The sequence below is a fragment of the Polypterus senegalus genome, chromosome 10 (assembly GCF_016835505.1).
Source record: "Polypterus senegalus isolate Bchr_013 chromosome 10, ASM1683550v1, whole genome shotgun sequence".
Taxonomy (NCBI): domain Eukaryota; kingdom Metazoa; phylum Chordata; class Cladistia; order Polypteriformes; family Polypteridae; genus Polypterus; species Polypterus senegalus.
In genome coordinates this window covers 41,528,857-41,547,335 of record NC_053163.1, presented here as the reverse complement: position 1 = coordinate 41,547,335, position 18,479 = coordinate 41,528,857, and the positions used below count along the sequence as shown (strand labels likewise).

Sequence of the window (18,479 nt, the reverse complement as noted above, 5' to 3'; positions counted from 1 at the left end):
AAAGTTCTCCTAAACTCTTAGGTCGCACTGTCTTTTTTGGCACTTTCATACCGTCTACCTTTTTCAAATGCCTTCACATCTGGACAAGTAGTGAAGCAATTGCGCAGCAAAACATACTCAGCCTAATGATGTAATCAGCAATCGATAATCATTGCCAATGTTTTTAATAATCTATAATTATTGATTATGATGATTAGTTATTGCAGTCCTAATACTGAGTAAATGTTTATTGTCTTGTGCATAATTCCATAGAGTACTTCATTCATATACAGATAACCTTTTGTTTTCTTTGCTTGCATTTTATACTTTTACGATTAGAAATATCATTGAATTTACCTATTACAACTTGGAAGGGTGAAATGCTGATACAGTTGTTCTCTTATGTTTGCACTCAAGAAACTGGGATCACATAATAAAGCAGAAACAATTTGCTGATGTACGTAGAAGTTTCTGTGCGCACAGCTGGACTTCTAGATGCTGGATTGCCTGATGGCTGTGTGTGCACAGAAACAGCTCATGACAGCAACTTCCTATCTGCGCACGCAATCTGCTGGTGTTTCATTAATTTGTATTGGGGATCTATTTGCTGTCTGTAACAGCTGTGGGAGTTGATAAAGAGGACAATACAAAAGTTGAAAAACTGAAACAGTAATTTCTAGGCGAGGTCGCACATAATGTTTATCTGTTTTAAGATAAAAGCATTTGCAGATTAGCCAATGGTTTTTAGTGGGAGATGTATTTTATTTATTGCCAATTTTTGCAACAATACACAAGTACATAACTAGTAAATTCAGTAAGTTACTAGTTGATAGCCTGCTGTTAACGTTAAATGTTTTGAGTGTTTGTGATTGGTAAAAAGTCAGTCTTATTTTTTAAAACTTATTTGGTAGACGTACACAGTAAAATCACCATTATCAACACCTTTAAAATACTTTTTTTACTCTTGTACGGATTAAATAATACTGACGATTGTTCTGTGTAGGTTTAACATTAATTGATACTTTAATCAAGGGTGATGTAATATATGAATGTAGTTTTAGATGATTTTCATGTGATAAAAAATGAAATAAAAAGCCAAACTGCAGAAGAGGGTGTGCCACTGAGCAAAATTAATTTTTGATGCAAAGAAAACTATTTTTTAATACACAATCATATTTATGTACGTCATTTAAGTATGGTGAACAAAATAAGATTACATTAATTACATATGTATATGAAAACAATATGAAATTTGCCTGGCCAATTGGTAACCATGTAAGAGTGTAAAGTAAGGTTGTGACGTGCAGGATTAATCTTTTCACCGTTTTATCCGACTTTTGTTTTTTCTTGCCTGTGAGCCTTGATAAAAAATGACACTGCTGTGATCTAAAAGAAGATTAGTTTCTTCTTTATAAAATTTAGTTTTTCTTTTATGGCTTATGTAATTATTTATTTTACATTTGTCTTGCTTGCATTATTTGCCCAATTTTGAAATTGCTTATACATTTTGATATTATGTTCACTTTACAGTATATTATTTTTCACAACTTTATTTCATCCCACTGAAGGACATGACAAAAAAAAGTCTTACCTTTAATTATCAAACGTTGTTATAGGAAAGTACTTTTCCTCGAGTTATCATGCTCCGTCTTAGGAGGATGTAATTACTCAAATGTTCCTCTAAACATCTGTCATGTTTATTTTGCAACAACATTGAATCCAGAAAGGTATCATAGTCTGTTGTATTATTCTTATAGCTTTATGATATATATATATATATATATAGCTATATCTGGCTGCAAGTCATATCTGATTTTTTGTTTAATTTTTTTCATATTAATTTTACAAGTGATCCAAATCCAACATGAGCAAGTATTAATATTTATCCCTAATGCATCTTAAATGGGTAAAACTGAATAAAAAGAAATTTGCCAGACTGAGTGCTTAAACAGTGAATTATCCTGATTCAGGTGTTCAAAGACAGGTCACATTCAAGATGGATAGAGTATGTCTGTATTGGGTTAAATACCACACATAAAAGTGGTATGAATCCAGTTGAAATTCTATGAGTTTTTTTGCTGTTAACACATCTCCTAAAAGATAAGATCACATCTCTGTTATATATGCCCGTAACTAAGCCCTCTCTTCACAATAGCTTTAATAATTCCAACAAAATGCTTCTTTCATGCAATGTTCCTAAGGTGTTCTTTCTCAATTCCATTGACAAATACATTGTCACACAAAGAAATTGTTAAACACATAGAGTAAGGTAGACATACAATTCCTAGCTGTAACAAAACTATTTCTTTTCGTCCTGCTTGTGTATAACTTATTAGAGCTTTTTTGTGTGAACCATTGGATAAAAGGCTAGCTCATATCGACAAAGGTTATACAATGTAAGAAAATTTACAGCCTCACTCTTCTTTTGCTAACCGGCTCTGAGTTACTTTCAGGATCCATGCAATACACCCTTGCGAATGATGCAACATGCTGAGGTTCCCACACCATTTCATCAGCATAAAATATTTTTACTTTTACAGCTGGTGATGCATCCAAATGTAGATTTTACAGTCCCTTAATCCACTGTGTTTCTGGACCACTCGTTCTTTTTTCCTGACTCATATTTCTCTGTCAGCTATTTGATGTTTTTAATATGGAAGGAACGTAGCTGGCTTGGTATCTTTAAAAATAAAAATAAATATGTTTTAAAGTATAAATATATCTACACTAGCCGAAGCCCGCCGTAGCTTTCTCAACAGTGAGAAAGGAATTCAGTATAACAAAGGCTTAGGAAACCACCGTCGCAGTATAACGAAAATAGCAAGGAGCGAAACCAATGCCAACGGTCGAGAGAGTACCTTCCTGTAGCAGGCTACGGAAAACATAGACATATATAGATAGACGCCGCATTCACTGTGTTGCCCAGTCGACACAGTAAGTCAGCGCTTCCGCCCTATTGCGAGTGGTAAAAGTGCCATTTAAACTAATACAGGTAGATGTGGAAACCGGGTTTTCTGATGAAAAAACAATAACGTTTTAAACAGTATCGTTTACATACAACAGATTTTGGCAAATCGTTTACATGCAATTATTTACATCCATTTATACACTAAATGCGTGCATATCCCATAGTCTTAGAGTTGGTGGGCGTGGCTGTGTGAGTTGGTGGGCGTGGCTTTCTGTCTTGCGTGCACTTTTTGTCTTGCTTGCCCTTAGTTAGAGTTGGTGGGCGTGGCTCTGTGAGTTGGTGATCGTGGCTCCCTGTCTTGCGTGCGGTGTAAAGTCAACGTGGCTCAGACGAAAGCAACTGAGGCTGTGTTTGGTGAGTTGTTGCGTGCCTCGAGAGCAACGCTGGACTCGGGAGGACGGTTACAGTTGGTGGGCGTGGCTCTGTCATGCGTATCCCATGACGCGGTAGGAGGGTTAGATTGGCGGCCGGGGCTCTGTCAAGTGTATCCCATGGTCTTAGAGTTGGTGGGCAGGGCTCTGTCTTGCTTCCGCTCACTGTCTTACGTGCGCTAAGTGTTTTGCTTGCACTCAGTGTCTTGCGTGCCCTTAGTGAATTATATATAGAGATTTTTAGTAAATTAAAGAAACACTTTGAAAACCTGTCAAAAGTGAATTGCATTCAAATCTTAGGAGGTTTTCAAAACAAGGAACATTCAAAACTCGATTGATATTGTTTTGGTGGAATTAGGAGGATAAGTAAGGCAGCTGAAGGGCTCACAAAGGGATAATTCCGTGCCAGACCAGGGGGTGGCAGAGTGCACTGATCCTTCCTTTTTTTCCATCAGCAGAAGAACCACGGGAACATTCGCCTGGACTCAAGGACGTCACTTCCGGTTCCGGCCCTGATGACACCACTTCTGGTTCCTGCCCTGATGACATCACTTCCCCTGTCTATCTTTAAAAATGCCATGTTTGCCTGTCATTTTGTTCTATTGTTGGACTGAAGTCTGTTGAGACCTATTGTTCATTAAACCAAACCTTCATCTTTGGCAGCCTAATTCAAGTATATGGGTGGCTGCCCCCAAACCTCTTTCTGTGTCTGTCCAATCCTTTCACACTCTGTTGGGCTGAAAAGCCTGTTCTCATCAAAACTTCATTAATTTTCAAATTTTCTAAAGTTGAACTCTTTATTGAGAAAAGTGCTATATAAATGTAAATAATTATTAATATGGCAATGGCTACATATAAGTTACTCACAAGCCAGTAAAAATGTTTAATTATATTAAGTGTAGGTTGAAAAACTATTTTCATTAAAAATATTTTCATTAGTGTAATTGTTTTTCAGTATAACTTGTTATTTGTGTCCAGTGCTTCCTGGGAATGAGGTTTTTTTTTAATTGCTGCATGTTACGTTTCCCAAATCTATATACATATAACATAAAAGGCATTACTCCTCCCTAGTGATACAGTGATATGAAATCACGCAGGAGAAATAACTTAGCTTTGTTTAAAAAAAAAAGTCAAAGACAAAACCCAGTCCGGGGGCTCGATGTGTAGAGTCTGTAGATCACGTCAGTGCAGTGGAAGTCATTTTCAGGACCGGATGACATTATCTCCCATCTGTCTGTTGTCTTCAAAGGTGTGGCGGGCAATGTTCCAAGGCGTTATGCTTTTTCTTCATGTAAAGGGACTCCCTTAGGCGAACATGCATTTCCAAACAAGGCAACGGTGCTTAAACAAGGATGCCGTTCCATGCTGACTTAAACAGATATACTGTAAATTGTACACAGCATCTCTCAGTTTATCTGCACGCTTTCCATTTGTTCTAATCTGTCTTATGTCATACTGCTTGCCTAGCTGTTCTATGTGGTGAACCCCTGTGCTTAATCTGGCTATTTGTGAGCTGTGCATGTGAGCAGAAAAAAATCTGATTTTATAAGATAGATTTGCGCAGAGCAAAGTGACATATCAAATTATGCTTACATTGCTTTCACACTTTTCTTTTTTTTTCTTTTTAAAAGGCATAGTCAAGGGGTAATTGCAAAACCATGGTGGAATCCCAAAAGAAGAGCTTTGATAGTGTCAATCTGTTTTCAAATTCTAAATAAAAACAATGGTAATTGAATTTTTATAGCTTTCCACTGATGAAACTCAGAAAAGAAAATTGATCCAAGCCATCAAAAAAGATAAAGGGCTAGATTTTTGTATATGCTATGGAAGCACTTAACGTTTGTAGCCAATACATTAAATCAGATGACTGTATGGAGTTTACTTGTCACTTTAAGACTGGTGCTCTGCCATGTCTTTATAGCTGGAATAACATTGAAATCACCATTTGAAAGGGGAAATGCTCATCTTGGAGTTAATGTGTAAGAGAACAGCACTGATGGAAAATAGCCCTCCAAAACCATTTTTAATGGAACATAAATATGCAACAGTGTCCTACTTAACATAACTATAGTGTCAATAAATTCATTTTTTCAGGCAGAAAGCATGAACCATAAGTTTAAAACCACAAATAACTCTATGTTTGTGCATTTCAAGGCAGGGATGTAATTACTCTTTTAAGGTTACAATGGCTGTGTTTAATCAAGAAACCTTAATTAGAATATTTAAGAAACCACTGCTTTATCTTGTTCGACCATTATTGGTGGTGTCCAGAGGTTGGTTGCTTGGTTTGGTGCTCAACCACAACTTGTCACAGACCCATAACTTATAAGATAGAAGGGAGTACTTTTTACCTCTCCCTCTTTCCTCTCTTCCATTTTATTCAGACTATTAAAACATTCTTCCTCACACTCACGCACACGTTAACCCTCAACTCATTATACTGTGAATGAGATTCTCTAATTACCGACAGCAGATGCTTAGCATGACTGCTAGAGCATGCATAATTTCACCCATAAAGCACAGTATTTCCTGTAGTAAGGTCAATCCTGTGTTGGGTCACATTTGTACCTTTGCTCCAAGGTTCCTTTGGTAATGCACCAAGGGTTTTGATACGGTTGTTTTGAATTGCACCAGAGTACAACAGACATGTTCACATCTACCTTCTTAATGTCTGTGCAAAATTTACCCTTAAAAAGTTTCCAAATGTGTTCTCAAGTTCTTGATTAACTCATTCTAAAATTGCAGTCTCAATCCACTGTACTAATTCCCTTAATAATTTTGAAAACTTTTAATTATGTCTCCTCTTAATCTTCTTTTGCTTAAATTGAAAAGGCTCAACACTTTTAATGTTTCAACATAATTTATTCCCTGTAGCCCTTGAATGAACCTTGTCTCTAGACCAATGATTCTTAACCTTTTATGAGGCACAGACCCCTTTAAGAATCAGATGAAAGCTATGGACCCCTTTACCCAGAAATATTCACATTAACATAACTTTGCATGAAATGAATATGATGTACTTTATTTATCGAGATTTGATTGCCTCATATATGACATACACAAAGTATTATTAAATTTTAAAGTAAATAATCTAAAAAAAAACACTCCTTTTTATGCAAAAAGTAATGGCTCAGTCATTATAATTGTGAAATAAATCCTCTTGTGCAAATTAAAACAGGTCTACTACTACTGCATTTTCTATTACTACTACTACATCTACACTAAATCAACAGTACCAGGCTGTATAGTGAGTATATATATATATTTTTTTTTTTAACCGTGTCCTGTTCGGCTGTGAAGCAATCAGAATTGATGTCTGAATGCTGGCAACTAGCCTTACAGTTTTTCTCTCAGGTGGAGCGTTACAGCTTCTGCTGATGTCACGCCTGATACCAAAACTTTATTAAAAATATTTTCAGATGTTTTTAAGATTCGAACCAGACACGGAGACAAAAGTGAAAGAAAAATAAGAGAGAAAAGGAAGAGATGGAGGTAAAGGGGAGGGGGTTTCGTATAGAATAAACAATAAATGAACCAGAATCCGCTTCTAGACCTGCAGAAAGAGGGGGAACACAAGACAAAAACATTGCTGCATCAGCTACATGAAGATATATAAAAGTAAAAATGTTTGCTGACAATCACACAGTAATTATTACTAAGGCATTTAGGGCCAACCACAGCCTTAGGTCATGTGCTGAAGATGTCCAAGTCATACTTATAAAATCACCATGTGAGCACCTGTGTGTGTACGCACGCTTGTATGTGTAAGGTTTCTCTATTGGAGTATCCAATAGTGAGTGTGAAGGGCCACAGACCTGCCCCCAAAACGTGCGGAAGATGGAGGGAGTTCCAAGCCCAGAGATCCAGAGGTCACCCCAGAGCGCGGAGACCCCAGGGAGGCCGTCACCAGAGAAGCCCCAACCCCCCTTCGAGAGGGTCCAGAGGATCACCCCGGGAGGCCACAACCAGCAACCGGCAGAGTCCCGGGAGATATCAACGGCAAGCCCTCAGGCCTGTCCGCAGCCGCTCAACCCGAGTCGGCCGGGCCCGGAACCCAGCAGCCCGGGACCCAAGGGCGACCCACCCCGCCGAGGACCCAACAGAGCCCAGGGAACCAGATCCCACCAGGCAGCCACCGGGAGCGACCAGAGAGATGCTTAAAGCAGGGGGAGGGTAGGCAAAGATGTTGTAGTATTGCCAGATGTCCCAGGAGAGGGGAGGAGTCCAAAACCCCACCTGACATATACAGTCACACACAAACACAGTCATTCACTCCCTCCCTCATGCTCTCACATACACATACAACCCAAGACTTACAAGGATGTATGTCAGACACCCATTCACACTCCCCATACACACCCTACTAACTCTGGTCCCGGTGCTGCCGTACCTGAGGTACAACCATTCCTGGACGCCAGAGCTAGCCCCGTTCCGCAGGGGTAATAGTGAGCAGGCACCCCCGTCCAACGCAGAGCAAAGCAACCCACCACTCCAGACCACAGGCAGACGGCCAGCTCCCACTCTTAGCCTCCAGCCCCGGGCAGCTAACTGAGAACAGAGGTGTAATAAGACCTCTAGTCTCCCTCCGCCTGCTCTAATGTAATGTTGATGTGTGTTGATAAGGTGCATTTTGTTGTTGGGGGGGCGCGGGCAGTGCCACCACCATGTGGCCTACACCAGCTAATGCCAACACAAAGCCCCACTTCCCCACCAAAACTCTCCGTGACTAGGTGCAGTTTAAAATTGGAAGTGGGCACCTGCACTCGGAGTGAGGCTGAAATTTCCCCCCACCGGATGCCATTGAGTGTGCCCACTCCCAAGGCCCTAAGTGTGCATTTGTGTGGAATGTTGTTTGTGGAAGTGTTTAATGTGCAAATAAAATTGGGGGGTAGGCTGCCACAGGACTGTGGAAATGGGATCCATTATATGTATAGTGAGTATAAATGTTAATTTTTATCTGACCCTCACTGACCCCCTAAAACCCATCCATGGACTCCCTAGGGGTCCATGGACCTCAGGTTAAGAACCCATGCTCTGGACTTTTTCTACTGCTACTATGTCCTTTTTGCAACCTGGAGACCAAACCTGTACACAGTACTCCAGATAAGTTCTCATCAGTGCATTATAAAGCTTCAGCATAACTTCCTAGTGCTTCCTACCCTACAAATCAGGGCACTATATAACCTACCATTCTGTTAGCCTACTTAATGGCTTCTGAACGCTATCTGGAAGTTGATAGTGTTGAGTCCACTATGACTCCTAAATCCTTCTCATAAGGTGTACTATTGATCTTCAGACCGCCCTTTGTGTATTCAAAGTTTCAAACCTAACATTTTTACTTCCTACATATAATACTTTATATTTACTTACATTAAATTTCATCTGCCACAAATCTGCCCAAGCCTGTATTCTGTCCGTCCTTCTGTAATGATTCAACAGATTGTAGATTACCTGCAGTCCACCTAGCTTGGTATCATCTGTAAACTTAACCAACTTACCTATATTCCTTTCCAAATCATTTATATATATTAAAAATAGCAGAGGTCCTACCACTGGCCCCTGTTGAACATCATTCTTACCATCAGACAATTGTGATAGGGTTCCTCTTACCATAACCATCTGCTTCCTGTGTCTGTGCCAATTTTGCATCTATCTACAAAGAACAACCTGAACTCCCACTTCTTTTAATTTGATGCCCAACCTCTCATGGGGCACTTTATCAAATGTATCTATCTATCTATCTATCTACAGTATCTATCTATCTATCTATCTATCTATCTATCTATCTATCTATCTATCTATCTATCTATCTATCTATCTATCTAGATAGATAGATAGATACTTTATTAATCCCAAGGGGAAATTCACATCTATCTATCTATCTATCTATCTATCTATCTATCTATCTATCTATCTATCTATCTATCAATTCCTTCCATTAATTTACCTGTGATGCACTTTAAGCTTACTGGCCTATAGTTGCTTGGATCTGCTCGGTTCCCTTTTCATATAACAGGAAAATATATGCCATTTTCCAGTCCTTCGGAATTGTTCTAGTGTGCAGTGACTTCCTAAAAATATGCATCAAGGGTTTATACATGTACTTGCTAACCTTCTTGAGAACTTGAGGGTAAATATTATCTAGTCCTGGAGAATTGTTTGATTTCAGCCTATTTAATCGAGCAGTACTTCTCCCACTACAATTTCCAAATCACTAAGTACTTCCTTAGTAATAGGCCTTTAAGGACCTCTTAAGCATGGCAATCAGCAGTGCTTGTGTTTGTGGACGGATTGTGTTGAGTGGTTTACTTACCTCTGCAGCACATTCATGTCTCTGGTGACTCTTCCTATGAAGTCAGTAGATGGACTAGGAGAGTATGAGGGGTCACGAGGTTACTGGAAAGGGTGTGTGCTGCTCCTAATATCTTTGCAAAAGGAAAAAGGTCGAAGTCTTTCGAGTCCTAGTGCTGTCTGTTTGCTATAAGGTTGCAAGACATGGACGCTATCCAGTGACCTGAGACAAAGACTGGACTTCTTTGGTACTATGTCTCTTTCAAGAATCCTAGGGTACCACTGGTTTGACTTTGTGTCAAATGAGTAGTTACTCATGGAGTCTCAAATGAGGCACATAACCTGCATTGTGAGGGAGTCTCAGTTACAGCGCTATGGCCATGTGGTGTGATTCCCCGAGAATAAACCGGCTTGCAGAGTCCTCATTATTGAGAACCCGAGCTGCTGCAGCAGGCCAAGGGGGCGCTCATGGAACACCTGGTGGATAGATAGTTGTTTCTGGAAGGTGGGACTGGACTGTGTGCCTAAGGGGTTGTCAGTCTGGATCCTGAGCAATTTTGTCATGTGGTGGGTAAGTAAGCACACTGCACCAGTGCATGCCCCCCCAGCCAGACCAGACCTGACCCCCTTAGTACGCCCTGTTACCGTTGGGAGGTTATGCTCTTCCTCACATGTGAAGACCTCAGAAAAGTGCGAGTTTAGAGCATCTGTTATTTTCAGCATTTTGAAAGAACATTCATAATATTTTTGATATTGTACATTTTTGTAAATGTCACCTCTTTACAATGGCTAAAAAAGAAAGAGTAACTTAGATACATTAGTTGGGAGTAACTGGATGTAGCCAGGATGAAATCAGGACTGCATTTAAGATATATCAATATGAATTAAAAGTTTATAAAAAATATGCTTATTTCAAGATATCTTACATTTATTTTCAGATATGGCAAATTTATTTCAAGAAATCTTAAATGATGCCCTGGTTACTCTCCAGCATCTGAAATGTATTTTAAGATGTCTGAAATGTAATTTAAGATATCAAGAATAAAATACCTGTGGCTTTTAAAATATTTTAGATAAATGTCAATATATCTTAAAGTAACACAATCAGCATTTTGACATATGAAAAGCAATTAATATATTATAAAATAAAATCCTGTAAAATTTTCTGTATTTTCAATGGGACTTAATGAATTTGAGCTATCTTACGCTGCACAGGGATAGGAAGGTGATTTTTTATGTTTAGGTCAAAACAGAAAAATTGCCAAAAATAATCATGATATGTAAATATCAAAATTAATTTATGTAGTAAAAAACAAATTCAGAAAATTTAAATTCTCATAATTATTAAATTAAAATTCAAAAAGAAAGATGAATTTGTTCACTGTTGTTTTTTTTAGGCACCAGAATTTCAGAACAAATATTGTTGTTAAAAGTCCTAGAATTTGCCAGGATGTGTGATGCTTGTAACGTTGTTGAAGAGACAGCATAAAGGCTGACATGGGATTTCTGGGACATCCAAGTTTCTGGATACAGACTTGCATTTGTGATTACTATAAATCCTTTTTCTTTTTGATTTTTTGGTTTAAGATTTCTTGCTCTTTTTTGTGAATTTCTGTGTTTGGTTGTAGTTTCAGTTACAGCTCTGACTTTGTCTTGTTCTTTGTGGATGAATGATCTACTGTATATGAATTAATTTTGTATGAAATTTAATACCTTGCTATCAACTTTTCTAAAATAATAAGGCATATATTGTTTTCATTAGGCCTCTTTTGGATGTCAGAGTGGGCATCACAATGTATTTAAAAGTGCTTTATCCACTAAAATAAAACATGAGTAAGGTAGCCACTAAATTGAGAATAGTCTGGATGAATTAATTGATGTTGCTCAAAAGATTAGAACTAGGTTGGTGGAAGATAAATTCAAATGAAGGCTAGAAAGAGGTTCTGTCTGTTACAGAGTTCAGTCTAATCCTGTAGCAAAACCTATGGAATTGGGAAAGACATTGGCTAGTTAACAAGAAAGGTAAAGACAAATTAATGGTAAACATTGTGGTTTTTATTGTGGTACTCCAAGTCATGTAGCATCAGTTAGTCCAAAACATCTGTGAAACTGAAGTGCCCATTCAACTTAAGGGTTGGCACTTGTTGTCAACTCTTTTTAAACATTTTTCACTGATCCCAGCAATAATTAACTATTAATTTTACTAATTTTTCCTAGTAAGATAGATAGTGGTGGCAGCTGAAAACATTATTAGTAATTCATTGCTTCAAATTTTACGATTAACTCCTGTACCAGTAAAATTGAAATCTAGAGTATTATCAATAGATAGGAAGCACACTAGCAATACTGTATTAGAATATACTACCGTACATTTACAATAAGAAGTAGTGTTGTTTCATTGGGAACCTATCACATTTTTTCTTATTCAATCACAAGTTGCAAAATTCACTCTGGGAATACCTTGGCTACAGAAACACAAAATTAATTAAAAGATAAAGGTATTAAAAGGTAGAACTTTTCTGTCTACATGTAACCCTTGAAAAAAAACCCTGTTATGCTCAAATATAAATTTCTTGCCAATGGATCATATTGAATTTCAGGATGTATTTAGTAAAGATTACCCCCACACCAAAAGTATAATTGTTCCATTGAACTGCTTTCAGATGCTCCTTTACTTAAAGGGCAAACCTATGCTCTAACTAAGCCTGCACACAAATCTATGGAAAATTATATCAAGTAAAATTTGAACAGTGGGTTTTTAACTTCATTTAATAGTCCAGCAGGAACAGGATTTGGTTTTGTTCAAAAGAAAGATGGAGGTTTAAGACCTTGTATTGAATGCTGTTTACTAAATAGAATAACAATTAACATAATTATCACATCTTCTTATGTCTTATTGGATCTTTGCAGTGCCTACAATTTGATCACAATAATGGAAGGACGTAAGTGGAAGACTGCATTTAATATAGTTAGTGGTCACTATGTATACTGAGTCATACTATATGGTTTATCAAACACACCCATGGTATTTCTATCAATGACATATGTTGGAACTTACAAAAGGTATTCATCTTGGTGTACATTATTTATTCCTTATTTTTTCTAGACGCTTGGAAGTACATGAGACCCATATTAAGGAAATACTGAAACATTTAAAAGCCAATTATCTCTTTGTAAATAAGATAGATAAATGTGAATTTCACAGAGACAAAGTCATATTTTTTGGATGCAAAATTTTACACAAAGGGTTAGCAATGGATTAGTCCAAAGTATCTGCAATTAAAAATGGGAAAATTATAGGTAATATTAAACATGTTCAGCTTTTCATGGGATTCACTAACTACTATCATTTTATCTATAAAATGATTCAGTTAAATAATTTCTTTTATTACTTCCCTAACAAAGAAAGCTCACAAAATGCTTCCATGCTCACCATATGTGCAATTTGCATTTGAACATCTAAAGCATTTGTTTATCAGCACTGTTAACTGAGGCATCCTGATTACTCCTTGCAATAAGCAAATTCAACAGGGTTTGCTCGTCACTCCTCATGATGAGATTGTGGATACAGTCTTGCTTTTTGTATTGCTTTTTTCTATGTTATTGCAAAACCAAGAGAAAGATAAGAAACAGAATCTATGAAATCTTTACAAATGCTGAAAAAACAAACAAAAAAATTACAAATATCAAAAAAGACAAAGCCAGTCTAAATACCAAATTCAAAAACCACCAAATCAAAGAAAATAATCAGTACCCAAGAAATCCGCCATTAAATCCAAGTAAGTCATAAAAATTCACCATCAAGTCTAACTGCTGATCTGGAGGGTCTGGCCCCTATGACTGGAGTATATAGGTAGTGGGTGGTTCTCCAGCTGAAATGTCATGGAGGCGCCATCCTCTGAAATTCCACATTAAGGAGACAGAGTTCATAATTAAATGCATTAATACAGGAAGAACATAACACAAAACATAATAAACAATAAATAAAGAAAATGATATTCAGAATACAAACCCAAAAACATTTAAAAGAAACAATTCCGGAAAGAGAATTTATAACATAACATGAAAAAATAAAAAAAAACAAAAAGTATACATTTAGAAAAAAAAAACTTGAGCCAAGGCAACAACCCTGGCAGAAACATAGCAACAGGTAGACTTCTAAAACCTATGAACAAAGCACACTTCGGTGCTGGCCAACCTTTTGCAACTTACCTGACTGTTGTCGCGGACTTACACAATGCTTTTGTCTTTTCTGCTGACTTGAATGTTGTATGTGGAGAGAAAACGCACTTGCATTTTCACTTGTGTTAAATGTGGCAATCACTGATGGAAATGCTCCAGCGCTGAATCCAGAGGATAGTGAAGTAGCTTATATAATTTAGTTTTAAAAAAATTTCTCCATCAACCAGTTCTGTGTTTAGAAAAACTACTTTTGATTTTTTTATTGTCTAAAATACTTAATCATTTCATGCAGAATTTAAGTAACACTTAAACAGAGTGAGTACTGAGCAGATTTTGTTGTTATCAAAAATAGCTGCATTGTCAAATTCTCTATTTTGGTAATTATGGGTTATTAACTAACCATGTAAAATGTCTTCTCTTTTGTTTTATGGTTAAGAAATGCAGGCACTAGTAAAAATACATTTTATTTAATAAAACAAATAGAATGTTTTTGAAATGGCTTATTAGTTTTGTATTAATCTTAAAAAAAACAGTCAGTGTAATAGAACTAGCAGCAATAATTTTGTTAATAATGTACGTTCAAAAACAAACATGTTTTTCAAAACTGCAGCAATAGTGCAAGAGGGTAGATATCATGGCATATGTATGGGAGTTCTCAGAATAAAGGTTGAGAACCACTGAATAAGTCATGTAACAGTGGAGGTATAAACTAGAGCAGTCATAGTCATGTCTCATTTTGGATAGTTTATGTTTTACATTCTTCAGCCATCCTCTCTTTCTCTCTGTCTCTCTCTCAAACAGACACACATTTATATTCAGAATGTGAAGTTTTATTGACAAGAATAGGTATGCATAAGCAAAAAACTAAAATAAAAAACTGTGTGTTAAGGGGGTTGACTGTGTAACTTCAAAAACTTTTTTGCACCAGTTTATGGGAGATACACATTTGAAGCACTGCACTGCTTAAGGTGAAGAGTGAATGTCTCACACACACGTTTTTGAATGGCATAAGTCAGTGCTCAAAGCAACTCATTTTTTGTGGGGAGAAGATGTGAAAGCAGATCATCATCTACAGCCTTTCAGAAAATGATCTGTGGAATTGTTTTATTGTGTCTTACCTCATAGTCTAAGAAATTGTTTCAGTATAGACTTTAGTACATTTCCAAAATGTGCCCAACAGTTTTGCCCCACCCCTCTGTAAGTCTCTGCTTGACTCATTAATAGGGTAAGTAATAGATAAAACAAATATCTACTATGGGTGGACTATTCCTTTAAAAAAGTTAAATGTAATGGGTAGCAATCAAACCTGAATTTCTTAGTTGATAGGCTAAGCATCATAATATGTGTGCAATTACTCTCCTGTCAAATTTTAAACCATTCTCTATTTTGAAATCACAACTATTTTTCCTGGCTTTACAAAGGTATCACTTGATAACAAATGACAAATGATTGTATCTGAACCAAAAACAGTGATCCTAATTTGTTCTGAGAGTTTAGTCAGTGGGGTAAAGAAAGTATGCAGTCCCTTTCATGTCTGACTATTTTATTTTCTTGCAGATTTAACTTTAAATGTGCCATTATTGCCCATCAGTTTACACTCAGAAACCGAAAATAATGAACATGTTTTCAGAAAGGTTTCCAAATTTATAAAATCCAAAATCTTCGACTAATGCAAGTATTGTAAGTATGGCACTCCAAATTATGGTTAGGTGCAACTTGTTTATTTAAATTATAACTGGGATGTGCCTAGAACTTGATTGAAATCCACCTGGGCAAGATGAATTGCTGAGACAAAGTTTAAAAAGGCACACACCAGCGTAAACAAGGTCCCATTATTCATAATATATGTCAAATCAAGAACCTAACCGTGAAGTTTAGGAACTTTCTGTAGAGCTTTGTGATAAAACTGTGCTGAGGCATAGACCAGAACAAAGATAGAAAACCATTTTTAAATTGTTGAGTATTTGCAAGAGCACAGTTACCTTAATGATTGTGAAATAGATGATGTTGAATCCTAGAGTTGAAAATTTGGCTAAACGAAATAACTGGACAAGAAGCGCCTTGATCAAGTAGGTGAGACACTGAACTCTTTGATCAGAATTCCAAGCATTATACCTGCCTAATACCATCCCTACAGTGAAGCATGGTGGAAGCAGCATCTCAGCAGAAAGGGCAGGGAGTTAAGCAAAGGATAAGTATAACCTTCCAGAGAAAGGTTCTTGAAGAAAATCTTCTCCAGAGTTCATGTAATCTCAGACAAAAATGGACTGAACCATACAGCCAAGACAACTGTTGAGTGGCTTCAAGGCAAGTCTCTGACTTTCCTAGAATATGCCAGACAAAGCCAGGATTTAAATCCAGTTGAACATCTGTAAAGAGACCTGAAGGTAGCAGTTTAAAGACGCTTCTCATCCAATCTAATGGAACTTGAAAGGTTCTGTCAGGAAGAGTAGCATAAACTGTCCAAATACAGGTTAGCAAAACTTGCAGAGATTTCCCTAGATACTCAAATTTGTAATTGGTGCCAAATGGGTGTCTAAAAAGTACTGATTTAAGGGTCTGAATACTTATATGAATGAGTTTTTAGTATTCATTTTTGATAAATTTGCAAACCTAAAATTCTAAAATGATGTCATTATGGGATATTTAGTGCACATTGATGAGCAGAAATGGAAAATGTATCCATTTAAAATTAAATCTTCAAAACAATAAAGTGTGCAGTGTCTGATTGCTTCTGAATCCATGGCACAAAGCTGAAGGGTACATTTTAAGTCTGCAGTTCAAAAAACAAAACTGAGCTTAAATTACATAAAACAAAGATTGTGATTTATACAGTGCATCCGGAAAGTATTCACAGCGCATCACTTTTTCCACATTTTGTTATGTTACAGCCTTATTCCAAAATGGATTAAATTCATTTTTTTCATTAGTATTCTACACACAACACCCCTTAATGACAGCGTGAAAAAAGTTTTCTTGAGGTTTTTGCAAATTTATTACAAATAAAACTAAATAGAAATAGAGGTGTTACTATGCATTATGTGACTTGCAGCAGGTAGTCTTGTGTTACACATGAGCCCAGAATAAATCTCACAGCCCAAGTAAAACGAAAAATGGGTGTTTACTAAAAAAAATAAGTGTAGAGACTTAGATATCACAGAAACAGTATGATACAGTATAATAGAATAATAAAAACTGGCGCCACTTTGGGCTTATCTAAATTCACATCTGCTGCCTGGCTAGCTCCACGGAGTGATATATCAACTTCCTCATTAAACAATATACCACAAGACACCCCTCCTCACTTTTCCTTCTTTTTCCTGCAAACACACTAGCAATCCTTTCTCCTTTAACAGTGAACCCTTAATAACTCTTTGCACCGTTACAAGTTTTCTGGCCTGAAGAAGCTTTGAAACCTGCCCAGATACTACTTTTGGAGCTGGTCTGTAGGTCACTTCCTGGGTAAAGAATACCCTTAGGAACTGCTGGAGCCATCATTCTACAGTAGAGCTCTAACTATAAAGGTAAGGTGGCCAATATCTCCCATAATGAGCCAGGTAACCCAATGACCCTTGTTCATAGATGTTGCCTATCAATTTAGGGAAACTGCAGTTCCTAATAAATTTGCCCCCACTGTCATTCTGTTATTAATCCATACCTATTACTTCCAATGACATTTTAATTATTGGCATATTCATAATTAATTGTTAAAGTTGGCTGCAGCTCTAAATACTGCAGTATACGTTGTTATTTTGACCCTGACCTTGTTTAACTACTAATAGATAGATAGATAGATAGATAGATAGATAGATAGATAGATAGATAGATAGATAGATAGATAGATAGATAGATAGATAGATAGATACTTTATTAATCCCAAGGGGAAATTCACATAATCCAGCAGGAGGTAACAGACTATACCATATTCTAATAGCTATTCTTGTATAGGAGTCAAGCAAACACAATATGAATTTAACTTTACCTTTCTAAAATTGGCTCTTACAACGACTAAACCAGTGTTTCTCTTCATAATCTGAATTAAAAAAAAAAAATAGTGGGTCAAAAAATACATTGAAAGTAAAGACATGGCTGGTTTAGCAACTGAGTAAGCCCGAAGGTTAGAAAAATGGCTTCTAGGAACTGAAAGATAATTGCATTTATGTACTTTTAAAAGTATAAAACCAAAGTTATCAGCAAACTGTACAGGCTTTTATTTGTCAGAAACAAACTGTCCTTGGTGAGCCTGAATATGAGAATGGCAAGTCGGAGAAGTGACTCTTTTCAACTTACTTCTATCATTCAGTTTTTTATTGGGTCTTCATTCTACATTAGTTATGTTCTTTGTTCATACCTGGAAGCCCCAGGCCTTTTGTCATTGCCAGTTTTTTAATGTTCTTATTTTTAATGAGGATAGATTAGGCAAAGAGAGAGTTAATGCTTTTTCCCAAGAAAAAGTAGGAGACTTATCAGAACATAAAAATAATGTAATATAATTCCTATGGTAGATTTAATGGTGCATCAATTGAAGGTTAATGGTTTGTATCATTTTTGTTTAGATCCATCATATTTCAATGCAAAAGGCATAGCAGAGATATACCAAAACTAAATAAAATATGCAATAGATATTTTATGCTGAGATGATAAATTAGTATGTGTGTAGGCTTAGTTAACATTACAATGCCAAGCAA

General features: G+C 36.7%; 1 protein-coding gene across 1 annotated transcript in view; it reads left to right on the top strand.

Moving 5' to 3' along the window:
- Window positions 1-18,479, top strand: part of dacha (dachshund a) — an 853,183-nt gene that overhangs the window by 133,000 nt on the left and 701,704 nt on the right. The gene's annotated exons all lie outside the window — the stretch shown is intronic.